The 24272-nt window shown below is 37.5% G+C and overlaps 1 protein-coding gene, 1 non-coding gene and 1 pseudogene across 2 annotated transcripts in view; 1 reads left to right on the forward strand and 2 right to left on the reverse strand.

The window, feature by feature from the left end:
* The window catches only part of LOC127422119 (atypical kinase COQ8B, mitochondrial-like), a 57584-nt pseudogene that overhangs the window by 22058 nt on the left and 11254 nt on the right, over window positions 1-24272 (forward strand).
* p4ha3 (prolyl 4-hydroxylase, alpha polypeptide III) overlaps window positions 3822-24272 on the reverse strand; it is a 51630-nt gene continuing 31179 nt past the window's right edge. Inside the window, exon 15 of the transcript XR_007894168.1 lies at window positions 3822-7223. The gene's annotated coding sequence lies outside the window, so the exon portion shown is untranslated. The remainder of the gene's footprint in view (window positions 7224-24272) is intronic.
* Window positions 21831-21920, reverse strand: trnar-ucu (transfer RNA arginine (anticodon UCU)). The gene is given in 2 exon segments: window positions 21831-21866; window positions 21884-21920. It is a non-coding gene; the product is annotated as a tRNA-Arg (tRNA).

The raw sequence follows: 24272 nt of genomic DNA on the forward strand, positions 1-24272 counted from the left end.
TTTCAGAGTCTGTAGAAAGGTCTCTTTAGTGTCCTAAGTTTTTATAACTGTGACCTCAATTGCCTACCGTTTGTAAGCTGTTAGTGTCTTAATGACTGTTCCACAGGTGCATGTTCATTAATTGTTTATGGTTCATTGAACAAGCATGGAAAACATTGTTTAAACCCTTTGCAATAAACATCTGTAAAGTTATTTGGATTTTTACAAAATTAACTTTAAAATACAGTGTCCTTAAAAAGGGACGTTTCTTTTTTTGCTGAGTTTAGCATGACTGTCACAATTGTTCTCCCTTCAAAGTGCCCTCTGAAGGCATTATTTATGCCATTTGGAAAGCAGGATTGGCTTAGATTCCACATAGAAAAGGTGAGTTATTTTCTTATTTACATTAAAATGGACCCCTTACAGTAAAACTCATTACAGTGGCCACCATCTTGCATTATTACATTTACAGTTTAAACTTTTCACGTCCTTCAAACTTTGTCCAATTTGTCCAAAATAATCTCCAGACTGAGCCACACAGAACTGACCAGAAATCATTTTAATTTAACGAGCGGGAATAAAGCGCGCTTAGCGCTAGAGTGAAATATTTCTCTCTAGAGTGGGGGAAAAAAATGCGTCCAGCGCTACGCGCTTATTCTCTCACTGAACGTGCTTTATTCCCACTCCGCATGCATTGCCTCACTCCCCGCTATAGACATGAGGGCCGCATAAAGCCTGAACTGTACATAGTTGAAGGCGCAGTTATTTTAACAACAGTAGCAGAGACACTGCTACACATCTTTAGCTTAAATACACTGCAAAAAACAAAAAGCCGGCGCGCTGGTCAAACTGTGTCAATACGGCTTCCGAAGCACGCTGTCAAGCAAACATCTAGAGAAATGAAACTATCTTCATCTGTCTGATGTGTGATTCAGATGGTTCAGCTAAGCTAGGTTTGTGTCAGGACAAGTTAACGTGCCACCTTTAGACTATAACCTTTTTTCCGTCTGCATTTAGCTTCATTAATCAGCAGATTTTTGTTCTAATTTTGTGAAAATTAATCAGAGATGTCATTATGACATGGATGGTAAGGAAAGCCTATTTATGCTTAAATTAAGTAAACAGTATTTTTATGCTTCACTATTGTTATGTAAATTGTTTGTTTGTTTGTTAGTAGATTCTCACTTTAAGGAAAATATAAAAATGGTCCATTCAGATTTTTACATTTTTATACATTTTCTCTCAGGGGACACCCTTGAACCCCCAGACAGTATTTTTTTCTGTCAAAAGGCCTCCTATGCTATGTCCCATACATATTCTGAATGTAAAAATATTTAAACACAAAAACTGGACTGCTGTAATTCAGCTTTAAAATGAACTGTTGATCTTATTCGAAGAGTTTTGAAGAGACTATTTTGATTTTTTTTTTACAAAGTACTATTGCTGCCAATGTGGCAAGTTATAAAAACTATTCAAAAATATAGTTGTGCTCAAAAGTTTGCATACCCTGGCAGAAATTGTGAAATTTTGGCATTGATTTTGAAAATATGACTGATCATGCAAAAAAACTTTTATTTAAAAACTCTTATTTAAGGATAGTGATCAGATGAAGCCATTTATTATCATATAGTTGTTTGGCTCCTTTTTAAATCATAATGATAACAGAAATCACTCAAATGACCCTGATCAAAAGTTTACATACCCTTGAATGTTTGGCCTTGTTACAGACACACAAGGTGACACACACACAGGTTTAAATGGCAATTAAAGGTTAATTTCCCACACCTGTGGCTTTTTGAATTGCAATTAGTGTCTGTGTATAAATAGTCAATGAGTTTGTTAGCTCTCATGTGGATGCACTGAGCAGGCTAGATACTGAGCCATGGGGAGCAGAAAAGAACTGTCAAAAGACCTGCGTAACAAAGTAATGGAACTTTATAAAGATGGAAAAGGATATAAAAAGATATCCAAAGCCTTGAAAATCCCAGTCAGTACTGTTCAATCACTTATTAAGAAGTGGAAAATTTGGGGATCTCTTGATACCAAGCCAAGGTCAGGTAGACTAAGATAGATTTCTGCCACAACTGCCAGAAGAATTGTTCAGGAAACAAAGAAAACCCACAGGTAACCTCAGGAGAAATACAGGCTGCTCTGGAAAAAGACGGTGTTGTTGTTTCAAGGAGCACACTACGACGATACTTGAACAAAAATTAGCTGCATGGTTGGGTTGCGAGAAAGAAGCCTTTACTGCGCCAATGCCACAAAAAAGCCTGGTTACAATATGCCCAACAACACCTTAACACGCCTCACAGCTTCTGGCACACTGTAATTTGGAGTGACGAGACCAAAATAGAGCTTTATGGTCACAACCATAAGCGTTATGTTTGGAGAGGGGTCAACAAGGCCTATAGTGAAAAGAATACCATCCCCACTGTGAAGCATGGTGGTGGCTCACTGATGTTTTGGTGGTGTGTGAGCTCTAAAGGCCCCTTGCAATCTTGTGAAAATTGATGGCAAGATGAATGCAGCATGTTATCAGAAAATACTGGCAGACAATTTGCATTCTTCTGCACGAAAGCTGCGCATGGGACGCTCTTGGACTTTCCAGCATGACAATGACCCTAAGCACAAGGCCTAATTGACCCTCCAGTGGTTACAGCAGAAAAGGTTCTTGAGTGGCCATCACAGTCTCCTGACCTTAATATCATCGAGCCACTCTGGGGAGATCTCAAACGTGCAGTTCATGCAAGACGACCAAAGACTTTGCATGACCTAGAGGCATTTTGCTAAGACGAATGGACAGCTATACCACCTGCAAGAATTTGGGGCCTCATAGACAACTATTACAAAAGACTGCATGCTGTCATTGATGCTAAAGGGGGCAATACGCAGTATTAAGAACTAAGGGTATGCAGACTTTTGAACAGGGGTCATTTCATTTTTTTTTCATTGCTGCCATGTTTTGTTTTATGATTGTGCCATTCTGTTATAACCTACAGTTGAATATGAATCCTATAAGAAATAAAATAAATGTGTTTTGCCTGCTCACTCATGTTTCCTTTAAAGATGGCACATATATTACCAATTCTCCAAGGGTATGCAAACTTTTGAGCACAACTGTATTATATAATTTCATAGCCATATGACACTATGTAAGCTACGTATTATTATCCGGACCTTTGCTGGGAAGGAAATGAATAGACCGGACCTCTTGGAACTTTAATTGAGTACCCCTGCTTTATCAGGATCAGGATCAGAGGTAACATGCTATGTTTGGTGACAGCGCCACCTATGGGTCAAGAAATTTAAAAATTGGCTATTTTTGCCTGTAACTTTTGAAATGTTTGTCCCAAAAATATGACAAATAACCTCTCCGCCATTTTTAATTTTATGAAAAAGTTATGTATATTTTGAACGCTTTGTTCAATTTGAATGAATATTGGAAGGGGTCTTCAACATCATGTACCTAGGCAGTTTGGAGACAGCGCCACATAGTGGTTAAAATTCTTAGTCAATTTAAACAAAACTTTTAATGTATCATTACTTATTCTAAGTCTTCTGAAATTGGCAGAGATACATCTCTAAATGTATTTATTATATTATTTGTTTAGTATTTAAAACCTGCTGCTCTCAGCATGGAATGTATCTTTGAGCTGTGGCAACTGAATGACCCAGTGGTTAACGCATTGGAACACAAGTCAAAAGGTTGTGAGTTTGAGGTCAGGAAAGAGCAGTTTTAAAATTCGTACTTCTGTTGATCTCTGAGTCTTCATATTGTGCTGACTACAATGCAAACTGTACTTTATTGCATAATAACCTGTAACAATGCACAAAAATGGCCAAACAGATAATTCAAATAAAGAAGGTACACTCTCTGTGTGATTACAACTGGTGCTAACACACAGAGTCTACTGAAGGAAAGGGGGAGGTACAACAACAAGAGCACGATAATTGCTATAATTTCAATTGCGATAATTGAAAAAAAATATAATTGCAATTATTCTGAAAAAAAAGTGCGATTGCAATTTGAACTGCGATATGATAAAAAAAAAAAAAAAACCTGATTCATTTTAACGAAAATTAAACCATGTTTTGCCCATGCTTCACTGCTGACCAGAAATACTGTTCTAGAAAGGGTGTTCACACTTGAGTCCTTTAAAAAAACCAAACTAAATAAAAAATAAAACAGTGCAAAAGAGGGGGGAAAGCATCACAATCACATTCTTTGCTTTGTAAAAAAAAAAAAAAAAAAAATTGTCCAGTTTGTGAAAGCGTCAGTTCACTTTTCATCATTATTTTTTTTTAAACCCAGTCAACTTGAATATTATATTATTGCAATAATAATAATGTTAAGTTGAGAAATTATTATAGAAATATATTATCATATAATTATAATTATCATTATTACTATTGTAATTTATTATTATTATTATTTAATAGTAATTTATTTATTTAATAATTTCTTAACTTACTATGGAGTCCCGGTAAAACCTTTTTTCAAACCAATTTCGGCGGAAGCTTTTATTTTGAAAACTGAAGGGACGGAAGTTTCTGTTATTTGAAGTGGAGCTGACAACAGCCTTTTAATGCAGTGAAATTGTGTGTATGGATCACAGAACCCCTCTAAAACCACATGTGTATTACAATGATCCCTATGTATTTAAGAAAGCACTACATACTACAGACAAAAGAGCCGTGCAAATAGGTGCAGCACAGTGGGCAGCGCGTTAAGACTATATATTTATTAAATTATATCGCAGCCCTCGCGGTTTGAAAATCGCGCTGTGTCATATCATGATTTTGATTTTAATTCAGTTAATCGTTCAGCCCTAGATCAAACCAGCAAACACTGCAACAATTGAATCTGTGTTACTGTCACAGTCTTAGATGAACATCCACTGCAAATAAAATATGCTCTTGAACAACAAATTAAATGTCTCGTGGTTTTAAATGTGTAAATTAAGTAAGAGTTAAGGTCCAGTGTTTTAAAAATGAAAAGATTTTATTTTTTTTAATGAACTTTAAGATTAATGACTAATGTCTTTGAAGTCCATCCTGTATTAACTGCAGAAGTCCACATAGATGTATTGTCCTTTGTAAGCTGGCAAGTAAATGATAGTCTATGTTTTCCATTTCAAGAGTGTAGTCCATCAATAGTAAAAGGTGATGCAGGCAGAGATCAATGAGGTGCATCGCAGTTCAACCTGCAGGGCATTTTGGTGAGGTTCAGTGGGGTCCATCCTAAGTCCAAGGTTCAGGCAATGGCATATGAAGCATCTGATGTCTTACAGTTGGAGTTGGCATCAGTTCATCCTCTGAAGTAAAAAAAACTGGAGTGATGTCTGGCTAGCACCGGCTGAAGTTTGTCGTCATCTCTCAGCCACATGTAGAAGTGGAGTCTGACACCAAGCAGGAATGGAGCTGGATCTGGCAGGCTCTGGTAACCTCAGGACATGAATCAGACATGGAAACAAGTAGAATAATATTAGCGTAGATGCCATTCAATTTTATGCAGAGTTATAGATCATGATGGATGTTTCTGGTTCCGGCAGACCTAACTAAATCAGCCTAATTGTGAGTTGATGGATAAATCAGGTGTATGCCTGGCTAAATAGATGAGTCTTTAGTCTAGACTTAAACTGAGTGAGTATGTCTGCATCTCGAACACTGTTAGGGAGACTACTCCATAGTTTAGGAGCAAAATATGAAAAGGATCTACCTCCTTTTGTGGATTTTGATATTCTTGGAATTATTAACAAGCCAGAATTTTGTGATCGTAATGAACGTGATGGAATATAGCATGTCAGAAGGTCACTTAAGTACTGCGGAGTTAGATCATTCAAAGCTTTGTACTTAGTTAACAGAATTTTAAAATAATACGAAATTTAACAGGCAGCCAATGTAACGATGATAAAATTGGGCTAATATGATCATATTTAGGCAGCTGCATTTTGAACCAATTGAAGTTTATTTATTGAACTTGCTGGACATCCTACCATTAATGCATTACAATAATCTAGTTTTGAGTTCATGAACGCATTAATTAATTTTTCGGCACCAGCAACTAAGCATGTGTCGTAATTTAGCAATATTTCTTAGGTGGAAGAATGCTGTTCTACAAACATTGGAAATTTGATTTTCAAAGGACAGATTGGTAACAAATATAACACCTAAGTTCTTTGCTGATGAAGACGATGTAACAGTACATCCATCGAGTGTCAAATTATATATTTATCAGCTTATTTTTAGAGGTTTTTGGTCCAATCATTAGTCTGAATTGAGTAGAAGGAAATTTCTGGCCATCCAATCTTTGATTTCATTGATACACTGCTAATTTGGAGAATTGTGATTTTTCATTGGGATTAGAAGAAATATAAAGTTGAATTTTGTCGGCATAACAGTGAAAACTTATTCCATGATTCCTGATAATATCTCCCAGGGGAAGCATGTATTAGGAGAAAAGCAGAGGTCTTAAAACTGATCCCTGTGGCACTCCATACTTAACTTTTGTTTGATTTGACAATTCCTCGTTTACACATACAAAGTGGTAGTGGTCTGATAAATAGGATCCAAACCATGCTAATGCAAGTCCACAAATGCCAACATAATTCTCCAGCCTATTTAAGAGAATGTTGTGATCTATTATGTCGAAGGCAGCACTAAGATCTAAAAGCACTAGAAGAGAAATGCAGCCATGATCAGATGATAAGAACGAGTCATTTGTAACTCTGATAACTGCAATCTCTTTACTGTGATGGGGCCTAAATCCTGACTGAAACTGTTCATATATTCCACTTCTCTGTAGAAACCTAACAGGAACGGGAGAGTGTTGTTGCTTTTCTGAGAGAGGATGCCGCCGAGACGTCACCCAGTCACCCTGCTGCGGGGGCTCTAGAGCCGGAACCAAAGTGTGCGTGTTGGTTGCTGTTCTACCCACATCCGAAACAGTATCTACCAGCTTCTCTTTCTCACTGACCTCCCCTAGCGTTCGGATGTGTGTCTCTAGCTCATTAACCTTCTCCATCAGCCTGACTAATTCCTTACATTTATCACATGTGAATCCCTCACTGCTGACAGAACAAGCTGTAGTAAACATGTGGCATGTAATGCAGGAAGAAATAACATGAGCTGATGCCATGCAATGACTTACCGCAATTTGTTGTTGTTATGGCTGTTCTTGAGTGGCGAGGATTTGAGATCGATGTGGTTCCTAATCAGCAGATGTTTGAGATTGATGCAATTATCTGTGTAAAACACAGTGGAGAAAATGAATACATGCAGTCAAGATGCGAGAAAAAAGAAAAAGAAAAAAGTGGAAAAAAGAAAAAAGAAAAAGAAAAAAATGAGGGAAACAGATGCATGCGGTATAATACACACAGATGAAATAGTAGAAAAGTGGAAAAACCCGAAGCACGCGGTAAAATGGCAAAGGATAAAATGATGAACATATAAGAATAAGAATAAGCAGGCTAGCAAGCTACAAACACTTGTGCAGCATCCCGTCAGCAACAGAAACAGGAAATCAACAGAAACAGTAGGTGATTTTATCACCTACTGTTGATCATTACATTGATCACGGCTATATATGCAGTTCATATGGAAGGGAAGTTACTGAAATAGTTAATTGACAAGTTGAGCAGATACTGCCACTGAAGGATGCAACAACCTCTTATAAGAAAACTTTTCCATAGTTACTCACACAGACTCATCTGAAAAGCTAAGAGGAATGTTTTTCCTCTGTGACTATGCACTGCATGGACTACTATCACTGTTGCACACCATCCTCATGTTCACATGTGTGACTGCAGCGACCTTTTACAGAGGAGAATATTCTGACAAATTTTCCCACGCCTCTACAGTCCAGGCTATCAGAGCTTTAGCCCATGTAATCTGTGTGTTAATACAGATCTGCATTCATTACTTACAGATGACCAGGATCACAACTAGCTCATGGGAACACAAATCTTACCCATGGTAACTAAAAATAAACCTTTGTCATAACATAAAACGACATTAATAAGATTAAATGGAACTTGAAACTTGAAAGGAAAAAAATAGCTAAATAAGTCCACTGTCACAGTGACAAAAAAAATAAATTTAAATAAAACATTATGCATAATTCAGTTGCATGGCTTGTAAGAATTTGTTTTCGATAAATAATTTGATAATAAATTATAAATATTATAATTAGTTCAATAATATTTAACATTTATTTTGAACCCTATGTAAATTTCAGTTAGCAAGTTATGATTTGCTAAAACTACATGAGAGCAGAAAAGCCTCAGTATAGACTGAACAACCTGGCACCCCTCTTATTACAGAGATCTTATGGTGACTTTGCCAGCACAAGAACTTTTAAATTATAAATGTATGAATAATTTTTGTATGCTTTTGTTTTTTATTTATTTATTTATTTTTTTTACTAATTTATTGCTTGATTCAAATAATGTTTGTGTTTGAAAATAAAAAAAATGTGAATTACTTATAATATAGCATGGATAAATATCCATCTAAAACCATTTATATATATAACCTTCTCCAAAAACCTAATTATTTAGGGGGTTCCTAAAATAGATCTGTGCCCAGGGTCCAACCATCGTGTGGGACCAAAATTAACACTAAGGAGTGTATATTCAGTAAGTCAGTGAGACTAGGTGATTGTGTGGTCCAGTGGTTAGAGCTCTGGACTTTAGTTCAAAAGACAGGATGAACTCTGGTTTGATCCCCATCTCATCTGGTTTAAACATTGTGCTTCTATTGTGCCGGAACTCTTTGCGTTGTGATTGGTGTATGGCTCTAGGGCCCCAATCATTGTTTGTATGTTTTGCTTGGTTATTTTGTATCTAGAACAGTGATTCCAACCCGGGGGTGTAAGAAAGTTCCAGGGGGTAGGCGAAAATAATTGGATTTTGCTATTTAGAACCTAACAAAATCTCACATATGGCATGGGTAAAAAAATATAAATGTTTTAATTAATCGCAATCTTCTTTTGAACAATTGAAAAATATTGATCTTTTCACTGCTGTTAAAAGTAAAAGGTTGGTTTGACTCATCCCGTGAAATGTGTGTACAAATATGAGATCCACGCTATCCATTTGTCATTGTATAATGGGTATTAAAAGAGACTTTCTTTTCTCTAAAATTTGTTGATCAAAAACAACAAAAAGAAACATTAATCCTAATCAAACATAGCAGCGATGAGCTAAAGAAACCGTGCAGGTTTTCTCTCGTTAAAATGCGCTCACTGGCTGAACTGCTGGTTGTCTTAAAGAGACTGTTGCGTTTTAGCCCTTGTTCTACATATCAATGTAAATAGTACAAATGATGTATGTAAACAGTATGCATGTAGTAAAAGGAATATCTTAGGGATGCACATTTTGGCAAATTCTTTAAATTTTAATATTTAGTGTAAATTTATAACATTGTACTTTGTATTATATTACCCTGGAATAAGTTTATAAAAATCAGTTACCATAACAGCAGTGAGGCTTCTAACACAGGAATATCTGTCCTGTTTCTTTCTTCTTACTGCTGTTATCAAGCGCTGTATATTTTTATCTTCTTTTGCAAAGCTGTGAAAGCATTTGGAGCAAACAGGTAAGCAAAAATAAAATTATCTGTGGTTCCCCATTCACTGCAATTCAAGTTTAGCCAACTATGACGACTTCCGCTTTGCGGCACGCGGACGTGTGAAAAGGGTCCATCATTTTTGTTTAGTAAATCAACAAATACAGTTGTGTCCAAAACTATTGGCACCCTTAGTAAATATGATAAAAGAAGGCTGTGAAAAATAAGTCTTTATTGTTTATGCTTTGGAACTTTCATTCAAATTATTCACAAAATTCTAACCTTTAATTCAAGTAAACTAATCGAAAGAGGGGAAAAATCTCATAATTAAATAAATATTTTTGTCCAAAACACGTTTGCCACAATTATTGGCACCCCTAGAAATTCTTATGAGTAAAATATATCTGAAGTATATTCCCATTCATATTTTCAATTGTTTAGTGCACCTGGGTGACTAGGAACATGAAATTGTTCAGCCATGACTTCCTGTTTCACAAGGATATAAATATGAGGCAACAAGCAAGCTAAATTCCCTTAGTCATCCATCACAATGGGTAAGACCAAAAAAATAAAGTTATGATGTGCGGCAAAAGGTTGTTGAGCTTCACAAAATGGGAAGTGGCTATAACAAAATAGCTAAAGCATTAAAAATACCCATTTCCACAATCAGTGCAATAATTAAGAAGTTCCAATCAACTGGAGATCTTAAGAATCGGCCTGGAAGAGGACGTGTGTCTATATTGTCTCCACGTATGGTGAGGAGGATGGTTTGAGTGGCCAAAATTTCTCCAAGAATCACAGCTGGTGAATTGCAGGAATTAGTTGGGTCTTGGGGTCAGAAAGTCTCCAAAACTACAATCAGACGTCACCTACATCACAACAAGTTGTTTGGGAGGGTTTCAAGAAAAATGCCTCTGCTCTCATCCAACAACAAACTCAAGCATCTTCAGTTTGCCAGACACTACTGGAACTTCAAATGGGACCAGGTTCTATGGTCAGATAAAACAAAAATAGAGCTTTTTGGCAGCAAACATCAGAGATGGGTTTGGCGCACATAGAGAAGTAGCCATATGGAAAAGTACCTCATGCCCACGGTTAAATATAGTGGTGGATCTTTAACATTGTGGGGCTGTTTTACTGCCAGAGGTACTGGACATCTTGTTCGGATACATGGCATCATGGACTCTATCAAATACCAACAGATAAAAAAATCAAAACCTGACCAATATTAATGGCCACAATTGTTTATCTACATGGGCAGGGGTCAGTACGGTTTGTAGCACATTGCAAGCCCAGAAATCCGCTCCGAAGGCAATGACGTCCCGCCACGCATTGCACTCCTGTCTCCCGTGCAACATAAGTCAAATGTGGGACTGTAAACATATGCTCTTAGATGTCGAGGCTTTCAGATGTTTTTCCATATGGTGCTACTACTAAACTTTAAAGTCCTATTTTACAATTTGCATTTGAACATGTCATCTTCATCGACAAAATGGTCCCACAGAGCATGCTTCATGTTTCCTTGTTATTCAGACTAAGAGGAAGACAGTGGTTTTTGTGTTAACAGCACCCTTGTGTGTACATAACATGCCCTACATGTTAAACCCATCAGCCTAGCTCTGTGTGTCTTTAATTAACCTTTCGGTTCATTTTTAACCAATAGTATTAGTCGAACAAATTCTTAATGCTGGTTAACCAGTTAACAGTCTACATCCCTAATATGTATGAAATATAATATATGCAATTACAAGACATTGTTTTTATTGATGGATTACATGGAAGTTGTACATTTTTAAAAAACTAAAATGTGACCAAAATTACAAACAACTAATGATAAAATAACATTTGTAAAATTAATATTTTATAATGTACCAAATTAAAAGGTCCCCTGTATAATTAACAGCATTAGCAAAGAGATTTTTTTCTTTCATATGTAAGCAAAATGGAAATTATAACTAAAATATACCTGATTTATAATTGATTATCATCATTAATAATAATCAGTATTAACGACAATGTTAAACGATATAATCTTTGGTACACATCTTTGGTTTTGTGCCAATGGAAGGATACTTCAGCCTTACTGTTGGTGCTGTGGGGGTAATTATGGCAACAACAACAAAATGGTTTGGGAAACTTTTATATACACATCTCATTATCTTGTGGGTGTTATCTAATAGTTGACTTATTAACCTACAGTATTTGTCCTGGTTTGGAAATTTAGTCATATTTCTTTATCTTTTATTTTGGTTACTGGAAAATTAAAATTCTCAATTTGTTCTCCACACCCTCATTTAGATATGTCATAACATTCTGCATATGTGTTTGAGAGAACTCTTTGAGTTCTGCTTCATGCAGACAGATCCTAACTGGTCCAAATTCTTCTATGATAGTGAACAGAACAATGTAAGTGACCACCAAGACAATGATAATGGAAATTTGCATATGTAGATTCAGATGTATTTGAACAGATTTTTTAACCTTTCTTTATCGGAGTGGCTATATGAACCCAGGTACAAAAACCTATAGTCTGGTAGATCCAGACAAATCACATACAGTGCATCCGGAAAGTACTCACAGCACTTCACTTTTTCCACATTTTGTTACAGCCTTATTCTAAAATGGATTCAATTCATTATTTTCCTCAATTCTACAAACAATACCCCATAATGACAACGTGAAAATAGTTTGTTTGAAATCTTTGCAAATTTATTAAAAAGAAAAAAACGTAAAAAAAAAAAATAAATAAAAAAATCATATGTACATATGTATTCACAGCCTTTGCTCAATACTTTGTTGAAGCACCTTTGGCACCAATTACAGCCTCAAGTCTTTGAGTATGATGCTACAAGCATGGCACACCTATTTTTGGGCAGTTTCACCCATTCTTCTTTGCAGGACCTCTCAAGCTCCATCAGGTTGGATGGGGAGCATCAGTGCACAGCCATTTTCAGATCTCTCCAGAGATGTTCAATCAGGTTCAAGTCTGGGCTCTGGCTGGGCCACTCAAGGACATTCACAGAGTTGTCCCATAGCCACTCCTTTGTTATCTTAGTTGCGTGCTTAGGGTCGTTGTCCTGTTGGAAGATGAACCTTCACCCCAGTCTGAGGTCCAGAGCACTCTGGAGCAGGTTTTCATCAAGGATGTCTCTGTACATTGCTGCATTCATCTCTCCCTCGATCCTGACTAGTCTCCCAGTTCCTGCCACTGAAAAACATCCCCACAGCATGATGCTGCCACCACCATGCTTCACTGTAGGGATGGTATTGGCCAGGTGATGAGCGGTGCCTGGTTTCCTCCAGACATGACGCTTGCCATTCGGGCCAAAGAGTTCAATCTTTGTTTCTCATGGTCTGAGAGTCCTTCAGGTGCCTTTTGGCAAACTCCAAGCAGGCTGTCATGTGCCTTTTACTGAGGAGTAGCTTCCGTCTGGCCACTCTACCATACAGGCCTGATTGGTGGAGTGCTGCAGTGATGGTTGTTCTTCTGGAAGGTTCTCCTCTCTCCACAGAGAAATGCTGGAGCTCGAGTTCTTGGTCACCTCCCTGACTAAGGCCCTTCTCCCCCGATCACTCAGTTTGGCCGGGTGGCCAGCTCTAGGAAGAGTCCTGGTGGTTCCAACCTTCTTCCATTTACGGATGATGGAGGCCACTGTGCTCATTGGGACCTTCAATGCTGCAGAAATTTTCCTGTACCCTTCCCCAGATCTGTGCCTTGATACAATCCTGTCTCAGCGGTCTACAGACAATTCCTTGGACTTCATGGCTTGGTTTGTGCTCTGACATGCACTGTTAACTGTGGGACCTTATGTAGACAGGTGTGTGCCTTTCCAAATCATGTCCAATCAACTGAATTTACCACAGGTGGACTCCTATCAAGTTGTAGAAACATCTCAAGGATGATCAGTGGAAACAGGAGGCACCTGAGCTCAATTGTGAGTGTCATGGCAAAGGCTGTGAATACTTATGTACATGTTTTTTTCATTTTTTATTTGTAATAAATTTGCAAAGATTTCAAACAAACTTCTTTCACGTTGTCATTATGGGGTATTGTTTGTAGAATTTTGAGGAAAATAATGAATTTAATCCATTTTGGAATAAGGCTGTAACATAACAAAATGTGGAAAAAGTGAAGCGCTGTGAATACTTTCCGGATGCACTGTACTTTGTCATTTGTTCTTCATTACACCAGATATTTCTGTTGGATTTTGGAGCCTGTCGAGATTATCCAGAGTCATTCACAGATGATTATATAGAGGTGCGTAATATTTTTTGCATTACACCTTATAGTAGTGGGTAGTCAAGGGATATGGCCCTTGGGTAGTCAAGGGATATGGCCCTTGAAAATTGTCTCATCATTTACTCACCCTCATGCCATCCCAGATGCGTATGACTTTCTTTCTTCTACAGAACACAAACAAAGATTTTTAGCTCTGTAGGTCCAGGTGGGCAGAACTTTGAAGCTCCAAAAAGCATATAAAGGCAGCATAAAAGTAATCTTTATGACTCCAATTGTTAAATCATTGTCTTCAGAAGTGATATGATAGGTGTGGGTTAAAAACAGATCAATATTTACCTCCTTTTTTACTATAAATCCTCCTCCCTGCCCAGTAGGTGGTGATATGCATTGCCAAAAACAAAAGAATGTGAAAGTGGAGATTTATTGTAAAAAGGACTTAAATATTGATCTGTATCTCACCCACACATATCATATCACTTCAGAAGACATAGATTTAACCACTTTAATCTTACCGATTGCTTTTATGCTGCCTTTATGTGCTTTTTGGGGCTTCAATATTCTGGCCACCATTCACTTGCATTGTATGGACCTACAGAGCTGAAATATTCTTCTAAACATCTTCGTTTGTGTTCAGTAGAGGAAAGAAACTCATACAGATCTGATATGTTATAAGGGTGAAACTATCGCTTTAATGATAATCTCGATTCCTATCAGTAAAGGTAAATTTGATTGGCAATTTTATTTTTTTAAATTCAGGATGGACCCACAAAACAATGTAATTATCTTGGTAATACTGGTAAATGTATAATGAATTTTACAATTTCTTAAAGATCTACTGTTTAAGATCCGAGATAAATGTTTTAAAGTAATATCATTAATATCTGTACTCTGCCTGAAACTGTGTGCTTAACCTGTGTGTTACTATTATTATTGTCATTCAAGGTGGTGCATGCAGCCTCAGTTGGAGACAGAGGTACAGTCCTGCAGAAGTCTAAGGACCTGAAGTTCCTTATTGGTTTTGAAGCCAAGGTTTGAGGCTTTTCATGGTGTATAATATTTATCCCCACAGTTTCCCTGTCTGCACACTTTCTATCTGCTCTTCATTTATTTTTCTCCAGAATTCAAGCTTTAATTTTCTTAATCGACCTTCCAACTGCTATATTCTCTTCAGGCATTCGAAGATGTACATGTGGAGACGGTTATGATCCTTGGTGATGCATTTTCTTTGGCCAATGCTTTTGACTCAGAGTACCACACAGCGCATCCAGAGCCTGATCCCCGTCATGCTTGTCACCGTCTCACCCCCTCCAGAGGAGTCTTACTCTTTACACTGCAAAATGGCTGGCTCATTCCTCATCTGTTCCAAGCTGAAGGCCTGTATTTCTTGCCGAAACATATTTAAGCAGTTTCTTTCTGGGAACTTCGAAGCTCTTTTCCACAAATTTTTGTATTTTCAAAATACAAGTTTTTAACATTGATAACACCAATGACATGAAATTGTAAAAACGGCCAGCCTATCCATTCCGGAGAGGAACTTCAATAAATGGCCCTTTGAAGGTCTCTGCGTTGTTCTGTCTTTTCTGAGCGCTGAAGTAAAGCAATTATTGTTAATTTACACTTTACAAATTGATTCTGTTATTAATTTTATCTGACTCCAATTTTATATTAATCTGACTCCAATTTAAATTGACCTCTAATTTAGATTACAGCTCTAATTAACTTCTGATCATTCTTTTAATTGTATCTATTTAAGTTATTGATTACTCTAAATCCTCTTCTATTCATTGCCCTTTCGATCTTTACGCCGGCCATTATTAAATTATGTAAACCTCCCGAAAAGGATAGGCAGTTCCGTTCTTAGTCAGCAGTTGTATGATTAACTAATATCGTCTGGCTTGGCTTGTCTCATAACCAGACGATATTGCCGCTTAGTCACGTACATACAACTTGCTAAGACAGGCGGTGAGCAGTGACTGAGAGTCTTTATATGGCTTTCTCCTACCCGGTTGTCCTAGGTGGTTTCTCCTACCTGGTTGTCCTGGGTGGTTTCTCCTATATTAAAGCTCCAGTATGGTCTACCCTGGTCTAATGAAATTAAAATCCTACCTGGTTGTCCTGAGTGCTTTCTAATACAAACTCTATAGCAATCTACCGGTCACAATGATTCCAGTGAAATTCAAAATAAATCAAATAATAACAATTTATTTGTCAGGTAGGATATAAAACATTGTTACAGAAATTCAAATCAAAGCCAATTTCACACAAGATCAGAATAAACATCAAGAGGCATACCTGACAATGGAAAACTACATGTAACGACAAAGCATGGGAGATCTGGCTTACAGATTCCCCGAGCTTCCTGCCAACCTTCTTTAAATATCCAGACAGAAAACATTGTGTACCAAATGATATTATCCTTTGAACAATGAGAATTTGGGGGTGAATGGGTTCTTGACTTCCTGGGGTTTAAGCTTGTTAACATACAGGAGATCATTTAAATTGTAGGTCAAGGAGGGGGATAGACCTCCAGAATTATGCAGTATTTGGCAAAGACCTTATAACTTTGTCACCATTCGTTTTATCAACATGGGAAAGAGACCATTATACCAGTCGAACAGAGACCTCTTAAGTGATATCAAACACATACAGTTGCATTCTTTGTTTTCATGGTATTTGTTTGTTACATTTTCACATATACATCCTGTGTATGTGTGTGTGTGTGTGTGTTTGTGTCTGTGGGGGAGACAAGGGGGAGAGAGAACAGCTGGAGTTTGTGGGGGTAAGCTGGGTTTTTCACACAGTGATGGCTTTGTTTTCTCAGGTGCAGATCCTACTTGTGAGAGAGTTTGAGCATTGTTTTTCCCGGAAGTCTTTCGTTGTTGCATGTGGGCATGTTCTGGGTTACAGTTCTCTTGGCACCTAGCCTTACAAAATCAAGGCACAAACATTCTTTTTAAATTATTTGATTTATTAATTACTTATTTTGTTTTGCACACTTGTTAGGCCTTAATGATTGACCCGAGGAAACAAAATGAGTAAAAATTAAACATAACTGTAAATGTCATAGAATTGGTGTACCAAATGAAGGGGACAAGGGTTTATTCTAGCAACAAATGTAAAACAAATTCTGAAACGTGTAAAACAATATAGAGTCAAACCATTTTATATTATTTAATAAAATGTTAGTTTTTAGAATTATACCTTTTAAATGGAGTTTATTGACTAATTAAAATCTTTTTTCATGCCTGAAAAAGTCAAGGGACTTCGTCACCATATTTTGATAATGACCTGTTTACAATTGACCAAATATATATTTGCGAATATCTCGTTAAATAAATTATATATATATATATATATATATATATATATATAGGGAGAGAGAGAGAGAAAGAGAGAGAGTATATATTTAAGCAATATCACACTTGCAATCGTGTGATATGGCTCTACATCAGCACTGCTGTGATTCGGCCACAGGCCAAGTGCCGTAGGTAATCACAGCAGTGCTGATTTAGAGCTATATAGAATGACTGTGCATGTGATATTGCTTATATACAACAGTTCAATGAACAAGTACATTTTAAAAAATTAGGAAAAACTGAGTACGGTCATAAAAAACTCATTTGTGCATGGAACTACTTTATTACGCCACTGATCAGAATCTGCCATTGTTGGTTCAAACCAAATGATGTGTCCAAGCCTCTCAAAAACATCACTTTAGAACTACTAATATCACGGCTTGGGTTGTTTCAAACATGTTATTGGAGAAACAATGATGTGTGTGTGTGTGTGTGTGTGTGTGTGTGTATGAGAGAGAGAGAGAGAGAGAGAGAGGTATGGAGCGTGTGCGCGATCACCTGTTGATGATGCTGTAGTCTGTTAGTAAGCTTTCTGAAGATAATGTAATTTTGGTGAAATTCATCATATTTTCTCAGTGGAAAAATAGCCGTTCAAGCGGGGTATTCCTCCCTATTTCCCAGTAGCTGGTGTGCAAGAGTCATTCACTATAGTGACTGCAATCTCCTCTGCCATTTTGAACAGTATGTCCTCTCCAATGTGGAAACTCTGGTAAGAGGTAAGCGCCTTGAGTTTGTATAATTAATCAGTCTGTTGTGTCTCTAAGCTGTGATGATCCTTAATGCTGAAACTGTTAGTTTAAAGCCGTTTAAAGCTATTTCCTAGCTTTAGTAGTGTAGTAGTAATACGAGGAATCATGGAGTGCTGTTGTATGTAAACACTTCACGTCACCAACTGGCTCATATTACACACAAAAATTTTCTTTTTCCACAACCTGCTGGCTAAAATATTTAATGTCACAAAATTAAATGTAAAGAGACAGATAGCTCTTAACACATATGCACTGCTCTTTCGATTTAGTTTAGAATGGCACGAACACAAGTGGAGTGATACACACAGTGAAGCATCCGAGTGCTGATGGTGTGAGACCATCAGTACTCATGGAACGTCTCTTGTCCAATCAGATTCAAGGACCGGAACTAACTGCTGTATGTATGTATATTATATATATTTATATATATATATATACACATACATACACACACATACATAAAAGAAACGTCCCTTTTTCAGGGCACTGTATTTTAAAGATAATTTTGTACAAATCCAAATAACTTTACAGATCTTTATTGTAAAGGGTTTAAACAATGTTTTCCATGCTTGTTCAATGAAGCATAAACAATTAATGAACATGCACCTGTGGAACAGTCGTTAAGACACTAACAGCTTACAGATGGTAGGCAATTAAAGTCATAGTTATAAAAACTTAGGACACTAAAGAGACCTTTCTACTGACTCTGAAAAACACCAAAAGAAAGATGCCCAGTGTCCCTGCTCATCTGCGTGAAAGTGCCTTAGGCATGCTGCAAGGAGGCATGAGGACAGCAGATGTGACCAGGGCAATAAATTGCAATGTCCGTACTGTGAGATGCCTAAAACAGTGCTACAGAGAGACAAGAAGGACAGCTGATCGTCCTCGCAGTGGCAGATCATGTGTAACAACACCTGCACAGGATCGGTACATCCGAATATCACACCTGCGGGACAGGTAAAGGACGCAACAACAACTGCCCGAGTTACACCAAGAACGCACAATCCCTCCATCAGTGCTCAGACTGTCCGCAATAGGCTGAGAGAGGCTGGACTGAGGGCTTGTAGGCCTGTTGTAAGGCAGGTCTTTACCAGACATCACCGGCAACAATGTCGCCTATGGGCATAAACCCACCTTCGCTGGACCAGACAGGACTGGTCTACATACAGTATATTTCCATATCACAATATAGCAAAATCTCTATCGGTTGACACTTTATGTCGTCGCCACGATATATATCATCATTTCGTTCAGCCCTAGCCTTTACTATGAGCTGAATCAATACATGAATAAATTAACGTTAAGATATTAGCTTTTATTTACCTTGGAGCAAATGTAGGTATTGTTGATGTTATACATGTTCATTTGGTAATGAGGGCTGACAGTTTAATCCATAGCATGTTCTTAAAAAATATTTAAAAAAGAAAGATAAAACACTATGTGTTACCTCTCCAAGTACTTCATGTCACTATTACAATTTACCCTGCAACAAACTTTTTTTTAAATTTTTTGTATAATTTCAATAGATCTCACACATAAAACTGCTCAATACACTTTACTCCCGTTGACTCTCAATGGAAGAAAGCAAGCGCCAGAGACCTAACTGATCTCTGAATGCATCACCTCGGTCTAATGATGGACTACACTCTTGAAATGGAATACACAGACTATCAATTAATTGCCAACAAAAGCCTTCATCAGCCAACTAACAAGGACAATGCATCTATGTGAACTTCTGCAGTTACTCCAGGATGGACTTCAAAGACATTAGTCATTAATCTTAGTTCATACAAAATCTTTGTTTAAACACTGACCCTTAACACTTACTTAGTTTAATAATTTTAAACCATGACTTGCACTATACATAAGTAATATTGGCATTATATTCACGATGTTAGCCAGAGGGGAACTGGCCCCCACAGTGAGCCTGGTTTCTCCCAAGGTTATTTTTCTCCAATAACCAACATCTTATGAAGTTTTTTGTTCCTTGCAACAGTCGCCTTCAGCTTGCTCACTGGGGTTATAAATACAATTATTATTTAATTACTTATTTTTAAGTACAATACACAATCGTATTTTATCAAACTACACAATGATGAGTCTAAGACATTATAGACATTATAGTTTTATCTTCTGTTAATGCCTGATCTTCTGTAAAGCTGCTTTGTAACAATGTGTGTTGTGAAAGGCACTATACAAATAAAAATGACTTGACTTGTGAGAGAAAAGGCAGATGGCCACAGTTGCTAAGACAGAATTGGCCAGACATGCTTTTAAGGAGGGGCTTAGCAAAGGGTCAGTTGGATGAGGCTGTAACCCTTCATCAGTGCAGCACACTGCCCTGGGTTTCCAGTTCTTCTCCATGCTTGGAAAAGCACACATTTCATGATGTGCACAAAAAACACTGTTACCTCTCCAAGTACCTTGTGTCACTATTACAAGTGTCTCTTCACTCCTGTCTATTTTGCCTATTGATGAGTTGAATACAATCACTAACAATCGCTATAATCAAAAAGTAATCGAAGTGTTTTTAATCATGTGCGTTTATTCAGGTTATGTTATAATTTATGAATAGTACAGGTCATTTGTGTATTTGTCCTCTGAGCTGTGACTGAGGGTCTGAGTTACATTAGGAATGCAGGAAACAGTGCCTACTCATTTATCCCGGCTCCCAGAGAACAGATATACAGGTACATGTGAGTTGTAATTAATTAAATTGATCATAGATCAAAATTAAGCAATAGTTTTATTGTATTTAAGTGTTTTGGTAAAGAATAAACCTTCTGTACCCTTTCATCTAGAAATATTCAGGTCCTAAAAGTGTGTACGTGGGAGCTGTATGTTATCAATGTTTTGTTCTAGCAGAAAAAATAACATTCAGCCTGGGTCTCAATGACATTCAACACTAAGAAGATGCTGTCTCTTCTTTCTCTTAAGATGCAGTATTTTCTTTTTCCTTATTTGTATTTCTCAATCTCTCCTACAGTCTATTCTCTCCTATAGTGTTTATCTAAATCAATTACAGGAACTGTTGGAGTGATCGGGTGAAATGATCAGTCACCCTCTGGCCCAAGGTCTAAAAGAAGAAAAATCCTGCTAATCAATGTTATTTTTCTAAATAACATCTGCGGAAATCAACAGTTCACCATATTTGGATAGTTTCTGTAAATATCTGCATGGTTAACATTGAAGCCTGTAAGCCTGTAAAGATGACATCAGTTCATTTGCATATGCCTATACTTATGGTTGTTTCTGTAATCCAAGTTAGTTCGAGGTTAGAGCCTCAACTCATTTTATTCTGTCTTTGCCTTTGGAAATGTAAAGAACTTTATCTTCAGTAAACTCTCTGTTTATTGAAACTTCAACTTTGACTCCTGGGGCCTGATGTATAAACATTGTGTACGCACAAAATGGGCATTAAAATGTGAGTAAGCAATTTCCCACGAACATATCGTGATTTATAAAAAATAAACTTGGCGTAAATATGTGCGCACCATCTGGACACTCTTGACTGTGTGTACGCACTCTTTTACTGGTGTGTGTGAATTGGTGACTCCAGCTAAATTGGAATGAGGCTGTAACCTTTCATCAGTGCAGCATGTTGTCCTGGGTTTCCAATTCTTCTCCATGCTTGGAAAAGCACATATTTCATGATGTGCACATTGTTGAGGTAAACATAACACTCCAAAGGCACTGCTGAGATTCAAACCCAGGGTCTCCTGTTTACTAGACAGGTACTATAACCAAATAAGCCACAGCACCTCCCTCTACTCAACCTGCATGGAAGTGCCACTCAGAGGAACAAAACATCCAGAAGAGAGTTCATTGGATAGTGAAACAAGCCATTGAGAGCACAGAGTTTTTTTGAGAACTGAGTGTCAGTGGTCAGATAGCCTTTGTGATAGCTGAAAAGCATGCTTAGCAAAATGATAAAAGCTCAGACTCTGGTGGGACTTGAACCCACAACCTTTGAATGGACTCATTTTGCAATCTAGAAATCCAATGCACTACCCATTGTGCCACAGAGCTCACCCTGTACACTTTTTCACACCTCCAACATTGAGCTTACACACTCTGTGGCAAGAAAAGCAATGTCCTTGCATCTCTTTGGAACTGAACACAAGTCCAAAAGCTCAAGCACTCTCTGGACCTCTTGTCCTCAGGAGAAGCCAGAAAGCACAATTACTGCCAGACAGACACCAGTGGGATTTGAACCCAGAATTTCCTGCTAACAGGACAGGTGCTTTTACCAGCTGAGCCACAGAAATCCAGAGACAGAGACAGAGCCAGAGCCAGAGCTCTGGGACAATCACAGCGCAGAGCAAAACTTGCGTGATTCAGTCAAGTTTCAATCGATATTGCGGCGGCCAGCGGAGACCACAAAACGAATGTCACCTATTTGAATTCTTCTGTGAATCTTCTATTTGAAAAATATATAAGACTTCATTTTTATTAATAATAATTATTGTCATCATTCACTCACCTTTATCTTTTTCCAAACCCATAGAACTTTCTTCCATGATTGTTAAAATGATTAATGAATTGTTCTACTTATGGAAAAAGGTGCAATGGAAGTGAATGGTGACTGAGTTTAATCTACTTAACATCTCCTTTTGTACTCAATGGAATTATTTACTGTGAAAGTTGTAGATAAAGGTTTCTAAACATGTTTACGCTATTAGTTTTTCATAACAAATACTGTTTATTTTATTTTTTTAGAAAGACTATCTACGTTAGCCTAACCACAGTAATGTGGAGCAATCTATGGTCTGACCTGTGCTTATGGTCTTGTTACAAATGCCACTGTTAAAAAAAAAAAAAAGAATAAACAATGGTAAACTTTCATGAAGGCAAGTACAATTTAGATTGGTTAAAGGGGTTAAAATCTGGACTTCCATGGACAAATAGACAAATAATTGACAAAGTTTTCCTCGTGTTCTGTCCCACTCCTGTTCTAACTGGTTATGTTTGCCTTCAGATATTCTAAAGGTGACTGAAATCATTAGGCCTGTGTCCTGCTGAACTCATATCATTCTTGTTCAAAGAATTGAAAAATCTGAATGGCTAGTGACTTTTTGTTTTTTCTTGATTTCCATATGGCTAACTTAGTAAATATTTTGGCCCAAAAATAAACAACTTTAAAGAAAATTCTACACCCAAAGATAAAAACCACTGACTTAATAAGCTAAAAAGATTGTCCAGATGTCAACATTCCACAAAAAGGTGAAAAATAGATTATAAATAGTATCGAGGTGCACCACATGCCTGTTTGTGGCTATAGCTCCATGTACAATCCTCCACTGGACGTCACCTGTCCGCTTGTCAATGGGACATTTGTACAGAACATGCCAGCAGCCTTTAGGGGAAGAATCAGTTCCAAAATTATCTGTCCACCTGGTTGAAGGGACTCCAGTCAGTAGACTTGCATTGGACACTTTCACACATGTGATGTAGAAAGACTTCTTCCCAGCAGATTCAAAGTCATCAAGAAGTGGTGTATTGTAAGACAACAAACACCTCTCCTCCTCCTGCCATTCCCCCACAGCAGCAGTGTAACAGGTAAAAGATGAGCAAAGAGGTGGCGGGAACCGGCAGAACAGTCAACATACAGTTGTGCTCAAAAGTTTGCATACCCTGGAAGAAATTGTGAAATTTTGGCATTGATTTTGAAAATATGACTGATCATGCAAAAAACTGTCTTTTATTTAAGGATAGTGATCATATGAAGCCATTTATCATCACATAGTTGTTTGGCTCCTTTTTAAATCATAATGATAACAGAAATCACCCAAATGGCCCTGATCAAAAGTTTATATATCCTTGAATGTTTGGCCTTGTTACAGACACACAAGGTGACACACACAGGTTTAAATGGCAATTAAAGGTTAATTTCCCACACTTGTGGCTTTTTAAATTGCAATTAGTGCCTGTGTATAAATAGTCAAAGAGTTTGTTAGCTCTCACATGGATGCACTGTGCAGGCTAGATACTGAGTCATGGGGAGCAGAAAAGAACTGTCAAAAGATCCTGCGTTACAAGGTAATGGAACTATATAAAGATGGAAAAGGATATAAAAAGATATCCAAAGCCTTGAAAATACCAGTCAGTACTGTTCAATCACTTATTAAGAAGTGGAAAATTCGGGGATCTCGATACCAAGCCAAGGTCAGGTAGACCAAGAAAGATTTCAGCCACAACTGCCAGAAGAACTGTTCGGGATACAAAGAAAAACCCACAGGTAACCTCAGGAGAAATACAGGCTGCTCTGGAAAAAGACGGTGTGGTTGTTTCAAGGAGCACAATACGACAATACTTGAACAAAAATGAGCTGCATGGTCGAGTTACCAGAAAGAAGCCTTTACTGTGCCAATGCCACAAAAA

The sequence above is a fragment of the Myxocyprinus asiaticus genome, chromosome 31, assembly GCF_019703515.2.
Source record: "Myxocyprinus asiaticus isolate MX2 ecotype Aquarium Trade chromosome 31, UBuf_Myxa_2, whole genome shotgun sequence".
Taxonomy (NCBI): Eukaryota; Metazoa; Chordata; class Actinopteri; order Cypriniformes; family Catostomidae; genus Myxocyprinus; species Myxocyprinus asiaticus.